This window comes from Lolium perenne, chromosome 4 (genome assembly GCF_019359855.2).
Source record: "Lolium perenne isolate Kyuss_39 chromosome 4, Kyuss_2.0, whole genome shotgun sequence".
Taxonomy (NCBI): domain Eukaryota; kingdom Viridiplantae; phylum Streptophyta; class Magnoliopsida; order Poales; family Poaceae; genus Lolium; species Lolium perenne.
The window spans coordinates 317,322,594-317,331,891 of NC_067247.2; positions in this window are offsets into that span (position 1 = coordinate 317,322,594).

The window sequence follows — 9,298 nt, forward strand, 5'->3', positions numbered from 1 at the left end:
TGAATCCCGAGGGGACTCGCGTTTTCGGACTCTCCTCGTGAAGCATGGTAAGCCGCACATATCTTCGTCGTTAAGTTCGGGGATTGCCGATGATCCCTTCTCGCTTTGCCGCGCTCTCGTCGACTCTTGCTTGTGCCGCCGTGTCTCTTGCTCCACTTGGCCCTTCAGGTGCTGCCGCTGTTCTTGCGGGTCGCGGACTATTTTGCCTTGCCACTCCTTCGGGAGGCGTTGATATAAACGCTGTCCCCATAGCTCCAACTCCTGCTACCGCCATATTGTACAGTGTTTCCCTTGGGTCACCCGGAGGTGGTTTAGATGCAAGGATAAAAGCATGTGTCGCCATATACCCAGCCTACGGTGTCTTAGGGATGATGTTTCCTCTTGTATCTATCGACATAAAGGACATGTCGAGGTTTTGAACCAAGTGTTCTCTTTACGCCTCGGGTATGTGTTGCAGCCTTGATCTTGCTCGTTCCGCGCCTCCCGATGGCTATCACCCGTAGTTCTAGATTGTCGACTTAGATCTGCCCTTCTCCCGCCGGATGCGTAAGCTGCCTCCTTTCTCCTGTTCAACTCAGGCGTCTGTTTTTCCAATTCCCTGGCAGCTCGTGCGAGCCTATATTGATATGCTTGCAATTCTTCCGGTGTGGCTGTGGTAGCCATTGGTTACGTGCCGTTCATAGCTCTCGCAGCTCGTCCCACGCTGCTTGTGAAAGTTGAACTCTATCTCGCGGCTCGGCCCGACGTATTTGTTGCCCAAGCCTTGTCGCAGATTGGAGGGATCGACGTATGGATTTCCCAACCGTCGAAAGCCTCAGATGTCTCCTCTTGACCTTCAATGGCGTAAATCTGATGATACCTTGTACTCAGATCTATGTTGGGTTTGGTGACATCATCGTTGAGATTGATGAAGACCTTGCCCACTGTGAGAGATTTGTCGATGAAGTCATGACTGTCGACATCGCTTGAGCCATCGCTTATATACGAGTCCGCAGATGACTCAAACGATATGTCGTTGAAGATCTTGGTGAGTTTCTCTCTTGCTCTGATACTGACGTAGCGTGTCGCCGAGGTTTCTTCTTCTCCTGACTCGTTTGACGATGCATAGCTTGAAAAATCGGAATCGGCCACTGATGATCCCGACGAAATCGGAATTTCGACACGATACGATCCTTCCTTCTCGACGCGAAAGTGGAACCTTCCGAACGTCATCTCCATGGGCTCCGCCAGATACGCATATGCATCCAAACGGGAGGGTGGGTGAGGAACAAAATCGACAAGACCAGTAGCGATCTGTTTACCTCGATCCATTGTGTTGCTTGCGGTTGACGATGTCGAAGATCTTGAGCGTGCCATCGAGATCAGCTCCTTACGCCTCTAATTCCCACAGACGGCGCCAATTGACAAGGGATTAACTTGTCAATGCCTATGGATTGTAGGCTAGGGTTTAGTTAGAAGTAGAGGGTAAGTAGATCTCGAAGGTTTCAGCCGAAAAGTACTCGACGATTGTGAAAACTAGGGTTTGCAGACAATGATTCGGTTGATTCTTTGTCCCTCGACTCCCCCTTATATATGAGGTGAAGCCGAGGGATTCGTGCCATACAAGTTTACAGAGTCCGGGACGGTTTCTAACTCATCCCGCCAGATTACAAACAACACTTCCTATTACAACTCTATCTTTCCTTAGTAAATCTTGGACTCCCGAATCTTCTTATTCTTCGGGTATTGGGCCTCCAGTAAACCCCGGGTACCATCTTCGGCAGGCCCATTTGGGATGCCTATGTCACCGGCCAGGGGCAGAACCGCTTGGCCGGCGGCTCGTCGGAGGAGGTGTCGTCCTCCTCCTCCTCCTCTTCTTCCTCCTCCACCTCCTCGGAAGAGGTGAGGTCGCAGGAGAAGCGGTCGTCGTCGCTCTCCTCCTCCGTTTCACCGCTGGCGAGGAAGCGGAGGTCGCTCTCCCCGTCGGTCAGGGACTTGTCATCCTCCGACCAGATGGAGAAGTCATGGCTAGACTCCTCCCCGGCCTCAATGGAGCGGCGGGTGTTGGCTGCGTGGACCTCTGCCGGGTTCGGCTCCGGCGTCGGCTCGCGAGAGGAAGAGGACGGGATGGAGAGATCCGATGAAGCAGAGGAGGAAGAAGGCATGGTGGCACAGGAGGGCTTTTGGAGTGCTAGTGCGAAGAAGATACGGAAATAAACTGTGCGGAGCGGTTAAATAAAGGGGATATAGTGGAAATTCAATGCCACATCAGTTTCCGAGGAAGTGGTGCCTAAAAAAAAAACTGCCAGGTCACGCGGAGAAGTTGAGAAGGCAAGGCATCATGATGACGGATACTGCGACGGTTCTGCCACGACATGACCCGACGAGGAAAAGCAGAGTGATTTTGGAATTACCAATTCCAAAACCAGGGGGGCATGTGTTATCACCAGAATTTGACCGAGTCAGAGGTGGGCCGTGATCAAGATGAAGTTAAAGAATTTATACATGGAAGAAATACGTGAATCGGCCTTATGTACCAAGTTGGGCGAATTGCCCGTGTATCTGTAACATATTAGGATACGTGTCGGTTAGTTAGAGTTTTACCCGTGCACGGTTAGGTGCACGCCTAAATTAGAAAGTCCCCTGGACTATAAATATGTATCTAGGGTTTATGGAAGAAACAACAACCAACGTTCAACCAACAAATCAATCTCGGCGCATCGCCAACTCCTTCGTCTCGAGGGTTTCTACCGGTAAGCAACATGCTGCCTAGATCGCATCTTGCGATCTAGGCAGCACAAGCTCCACGTTGTTCATGCGCTGCTCGTACTGAAGCCTTGTTGATGGCGAGCAGTGTAGTTATCATAGATGTGTTAGGGTTAGCATAGTTCTTCGCGTAACATGCTATCGTAGTGCAACCCTTGCATGTCTAGCCGCCCTCACACCTATCTTAGGTGTGGGGGCGGCACCCCGCTTGATCGTTATTTAGTAGATCTGATCCGTTGCGATTGCTCCTTGTTCTACAAGGATTAGTTTAATATCTGCAATAGTTAGGCCTTACAAAGGGGTGGAGGATCCAGCGACACGTAGGGTGTCGTTCGCTGGCCCTAAACAGGATGTTCCCGGGATCAACCTTGTGTTGGTTTTTAGGCCTTGTTTAGGATCAGCTTACGATCACCGTGCGTGGCCGCGAGGCCCAACCGTGAGTAGGATGATCCGATTATGCGGTGAAAACCCTAAATCGTCGTAGATCTCATTAGCTTTATCTTGATCAAGCAGGACCACCATATATTCGTGCACCTCGTACGAATCATGGGTGGATCGGCTCCCTGAGCCGATTCACAGGATAACCTGAGAGCCGATCGAGGCTCGTATTTAATGTTTACATGTATGCCATGCAGGAAACTAAGCGAGGCATCTCCATCACCTCCCTGACCAGGTATAGGTCAGGTGGCACGCCCTTGCATCAGCATCGGACGTGTGACCAGAACGCTTTGCGGGCCGTCGCTCGGAGGGACCTCAGCCAGCCGCAGCTCTAGGTTGTTCCCGGCTCTACGGTGTTGCCCGTCGCTGCCCGCCGGTGGGTTTCTGACGACAACAGACCTTACCTCTCACCTCCTCACCTATCACAAAGGCTCACGTCACCGTTCACAAGTTTTGGCACGTTTATGTAGTCCGAAACATAAACTTGTCAACATGTCAGGCGGAGTGGTGAGGTGAACCTACTCCTCAAAGGAAATTTTAAATGGTTGAGCATGTTCGACGAATTTGGAAAATTTCGCTTAAAAATTCAGACACGAAATTGACGATTTACGACTGATGAAACTCGAAACTGATTATGGGAAGTGATTTGTATCATCTACACGTATCTTTTTGTGTACAGCTTATTTTGATTCGGAGTATGTTTGTGTTGATTTGAAGAGGGGGTGTGTAGTAAGCGAGAGTGAGCGTAACCAAGAGCACGTGCATCCGTTGCATCGGTGGAGCCAAGGAGGCACGAGAACTGGACATGCCCGCTAGGAACGCCCGTTCCTCCAGAGCATGTCCCAGGGGTGCTTTGAGAACCGGTTTATGCAAGAACGCGAGTGAGCCCAGGCAACCAAATGGGCCGAACATTGTTGGGCCGTTGCGAGCCAAGGGGCGCCCATGCTACCTAATGCGCCCATAGTGACCGGGCTGTTTGCGGAGACACAAACTCAAATATGCGTCTCGGATGCGTCTATGCGGACGCTCGCGGTCGCGCCGCGTGACCATTCGCATCTGGGCGGATGTTTCATCGAGCCCGCCTCGCAGCGACTCTAGCTCGATGCGTTTTCTTAGCGGCCCCAGTACTGGCGATGAGGTGTCGCTTCGGCACTTGGCGCCACGTTAATGGCGTTTTCTCGCCTACCGAGCGGTGGCCGCCCACCTCTGCGAACAAAGTTAATGGCGATGTCACGCGTGCCGCGCCCCTTGGCTGCCTCCGGCGTATATAAGAGGGGCGCGCGCTCGACTGCCTCATCTCATCTCCTCGAAATAAACCCTAGCCGTTGCACAACCTTCACCGTAGCGCCACTCCCTACAAGCCCACGAGGGAATCAACGGCTGGTCCTGGTGGCCAGCGAGGCGGTCGTGTTCGCGGGCGCGATCGCCGCAGCCAGGGCCGTAGTTCTGGAGCAGCATCACCCTGCCGCTCGTCGTCGCCTGCGCCGTCGTCGTCTTTGTAGGAGGTGAGGTGCTTCGAGTTTATCCTACGCATGGACGAGGACCCACTCGGCATCAAGCGGCTACCAGACAAGTTCACCGAGTTCGACGACGGCGTCGAGCCGGCCGAGTTGTAGTCACGGGAGGCCAGATGCGGCTTCTGCCGGTGTCCTGTCGAGGTCTTGTTCGACGGGCAGGGCACGATGTACCTGCACACCGGGTAAGACAAGTTCGCCACGCCCACAACCTCGAGGTCGGCTACCTGCTCACCTTCCTCTACTAAGGTGACGACGAGATGATCGTCATGGTGTTCGATAAGACATCCTGCCTCATACACTACCTCACGGACGAGTCCGGCGAGGACACTAACATCTAGTGCTGTTTGAGTGTTCTTTTTTTTATAGCGAAGATGGCCACCAGCCAATTAAAGCCACTTGTGTAGGTTTATGGATGTTCTTCCTCCTCATGTAAGAACATAGGCACACACAATTCAGCTAGATTTTCTAGCTTGAGCGATTTGGTGTCCGAGAGTGTTCTTTCTTGACAGCGAAGAACAAAACCCTTGAGTCCAACACTAGTTAGCTTTTCTTATTTTACAATTTTAAAACCATGTTCCAAACTATGTAGTAGTTTGTGTAATGTTTCTATTTATTGTTAAATGAAAAAGGAAAAAAAATAGGTAAAAATATTTATGCGTCGGTCCGCTGGGAACACCCAGAAGACGCGCGGTAAAAAACAACTGTTTTCGTGTCTGCGGGGCGACGCAAACAGACGCGCCCGTGACCCCGTTAAAGATGCTCTTAGCTATATCAACGGCCAACCGTCTCAGAAAGAAACTATCCTCTTCTTCTTTCTACAGAAAGACCTAGGTTTTTACACAACCCCTCGTGTTGGGGACAATGCATGGCACAGGAACCGTGCTCTGTAGGATACAGGGGTCTCATCTTAATTGGTCTCAACATTTTCGAAAATGCACATCTAAACCTTAGCTCATATGCTCCTACTCGAATATTTTTTTCTTTTGCAAAAAGTAGCAAACAAAATCCAAAATGTTTGATTTTATGACGAACATGATAATGTGTTCTACCTGCGAGCAACATTGTGGTGAGAAATGACACGTTTGGTGATCTATGCAAAAATAATAAAATTTGCTATTGTTTGGAGCATTTGGTTTTGTCGTTTGTAACAACCAGATTTGTCTTTTTTCTTCACATATTAATAAATATATCTTTTCTTGTTCACGTCCCCTGTACAAAATTGCTTTTTTTTCTGAAATTTTTATTAGAGCAGGAGCATATAAGCGATGGAGCAGGAAAACCTTATGCCAACATTTCCTCTCTTCCTAGTAAGAGCATGTACAATAAGGCTTAATCAGTTGGCTACAAGAATTAAAATAATATAGTTTTGTCTAGTTGGAGGAGAGAGAGGAGGAGAGAGAAGAGGAGTGAGCTCTAATGCAAGAGCCAGTTCTAGCATGTGCTCCTAGGCACTTTGTAAGAGTGAATGGTGGGTCATATATTGATAAAGTAGTACAATTTTATATCACACTATTGTACATGTTAGCTCTATGTTGACTATAGATGATATGACAATTGGCTTATACTCCCTCCGATTCAAGGAATAAGGCGTCCTCGTTTTACGTGCTTTTTGTTTGACCAAGAATTGCTTCAAATATATGAATATTATTTGTATGAAATTAACATCATTAGAAAGTGCTTTTCAATACGAATCCAACGATAGTAACTACATATAATATAATCAAGATTTTGTTGCTCAATTTTTACGGTCAAAGTTCGTCTTAGAATACGCGTGCGCCTTATTACTTGGGTCGGAGGTAGTAGTTAACAACTGACTATACTATTAAACTTGCTCTAAGATATGTCTGCCATCCTTTCTAGCCAAAAAGTTGAATAAACCGAAAGTTCTTTCTGTCCATGAACTATGGTCCTTTTTGGGAACATTGAATCTTAGTCTTTTCGTCTTAAATATAGTACTGTTGTGTGCTACAACAAATTACACTCGCTTTTGGGCCAGCACGTGAGTATGGTTGCTTCACCTTTTGTGGAAGTGGCTTTTCGTTAGCCGGTAAAGAATTATAGTGCGCTTTGTTCGGTTAGGAAGATAATCCTGCATAGCTTTTTCTGGAGTAGAACAAAGGTATTCGGAGGATATCGTGAAGATGGACAATAATGAGACCTTTTGAAACTTCGGCATAAAATGAACCGGGTTTAAAAGTATTTCACAAAATGGCGTTTTTGTCTATTTTCATAAGAATATTGTTCAAACTCAGCTGTTCAGGTTTAGCAACTTAGGTAAGTCTTGTTCCGTTATCTATAATGCCATACCTTTCTTGCTAAACTTTTTTCTCTTGTAACATCACGCAAACAATAGTACACATCATGTAGTGAAGAATGGGATGGTGGAACTTTGAGTTTGAAATAGTTATTAACTGTATCACTATAGATTAGAACGTCTCATCCACTGAAAATAATATTATGTTTTTTTTGCGGGTAAAAAGGGAACTTTATTAAACAGGCGGGTTTACAATACGATCATGATCAAGCACCTGAAGAACTACTTCAGGTCCCGATTATAACCAAGTTGCAGTGCGGCGTTCTACCCTTGCCAAGTTTGCAAGGATATGGCCAACCCTAATATTATGCTTTAATGAGGCATAAAGGGATGTGAAGCACATAATTTTTATAATCCTAATCCCACGGATAGAAGCTGTGTGGCAAAGCCATCCTAGTAATATGGATTTGTCACGCCACTAATATCACGTTAGTATTATTTGGTACCCGTGGCAGGTCTCTAGCACGCCACATGTATTTTTGATATACTTGTGACGTGCCAGAAACACGTCACATGTACCAAATGGTCTAGTGACGTGTGTGCTAATAAGCCACGTCACAACTATTTTTTCAATTAAAAGGAAATTCTTGCTTCTATGCAAGTCGACAACAAAGAAAATTACAAGAAACACAGCCGAAATACATTATTAACCCAGGCAACAAGCTTTCATCTTGGTTAATCAAATTTATTACCAAAGAACATACAAATTTGGTTCAAACAACAACAATAAGCAACTATACTCTTGGTTAATAAACAAACAACAGAGCACCACAGTTGGGCACACCGCCCAACTACACTAGATGATGTCAATGACAAAGAGAATGCTCAAGATCAGGTGTGTGATGGTCGTAGCAGCGATGATCATGGCTTGTCCTACTTGTAGATCGTCTTCTTCTATATGGAACGCCCTCCACGTCACTTTGTTAAAGATTAGGCGGTCAGGCTCATCGGTGGTGTATAGAATGGTGCTCATCAAACCCGTCAAAGAAGAGTGTTCTCGAACACACAGTCCAGTGAAGCCATAATTGGGTATGTGAATCTTCGAAACCACCTTCTTAGGTAATTTGTGGGATACCAAAATAGTAATAATGAAGTTGGATGAGACCAATACAATTGTAATGTATGAAGAGAAGAAACTAGGATAGGATAGAAGAAGTAACTTGAAAAGAATATACCATGTTGTGTTTGGCAAGACTTGCTTTTTTCAAACGGGTCACAAATGGTACCCGATGAAGGAATCGGGGGCGTTAAGATCTCTAAGAGGCGAATGTGCTCATAGTTGCTTAGGGCATCTCCAACCGCGCGACCCAAACGGACGGCGCTGGGCCGTCCGGTTTGGGCCGTTTGGCTGGCCGAGCGGACACGCGGACAGCGGCCCGCGTCCGCGTGTCCGTTTGGGTCGCGCACTGCGCCCAACGCGCGGACGCATCGCATAACCGGAGAAACACGAAAACAAAAAAAAGAGGCAAATTTAAACGAAATTTCATTGAACATATGCCCTATTTTGGGCAAATTTGTACATAGCCCTATTTTGGGCACATAAACTAACAAAAGAAGCCCCTATATGGGCTTTTAAATTTAAACTAAAAACCCTCTATTAGCGTTTGGTCGGCGGCGCGGTGCGCCGCCTAGCCCCTGTGGGCGTCGTCGGCGACATCGTCGTCGTGGACGACGTCCCCGGACGGCGAGGCGCTGTTGTGGCTCGACCGCGCCGGGGACTCCGGCCACGGAGACCACAGGGCCTCCTCTCAGGGCGAGTGGGGGTCCGGAGCCACCCGAGGCTGCGGCGGCGCACGGAGCAGCGCCTCCTCCCTGAGGCGCTGCTGCCTCTCCTGCCAGGCACGGCGCCTGGCCTCCTTACGCCGCCGCTGCTCCGTGCGGCGCTCCTCGTCGGCGCGGCGCCTGGCCTCCTCCCGCCGCGCCGCCTCCTCCTCCTCCCGTCGCGCCTGGCGGGCCTGGGCGTAGAGCTCCCAGCCCTCCGCCTCCTCGACCTCCCGCCGGGCCGCCTCCTCCATCTCGGAGGTGCGAATGGCCGCATGGAGGTGCGGCCATTTCGCCTCCTCCTCTGCCGCTGATGGCGTGTAACTCACACGTTCGTTGGGAACCCCAAGAGGAAGGTATGATGCGCACAGCAGCAAGTTTTCCCTCAGAAAGAAACCAAGGTTTATCGAACCAGGAGGAGCCAAGAAGCACGTTGAAGGTTGATGGCGGCGGGATGTAGTGCGGCGCAACACCAGGGATTCCGGCGCCAACGTGGAACCTGCACAACACAACCAAAGTACTT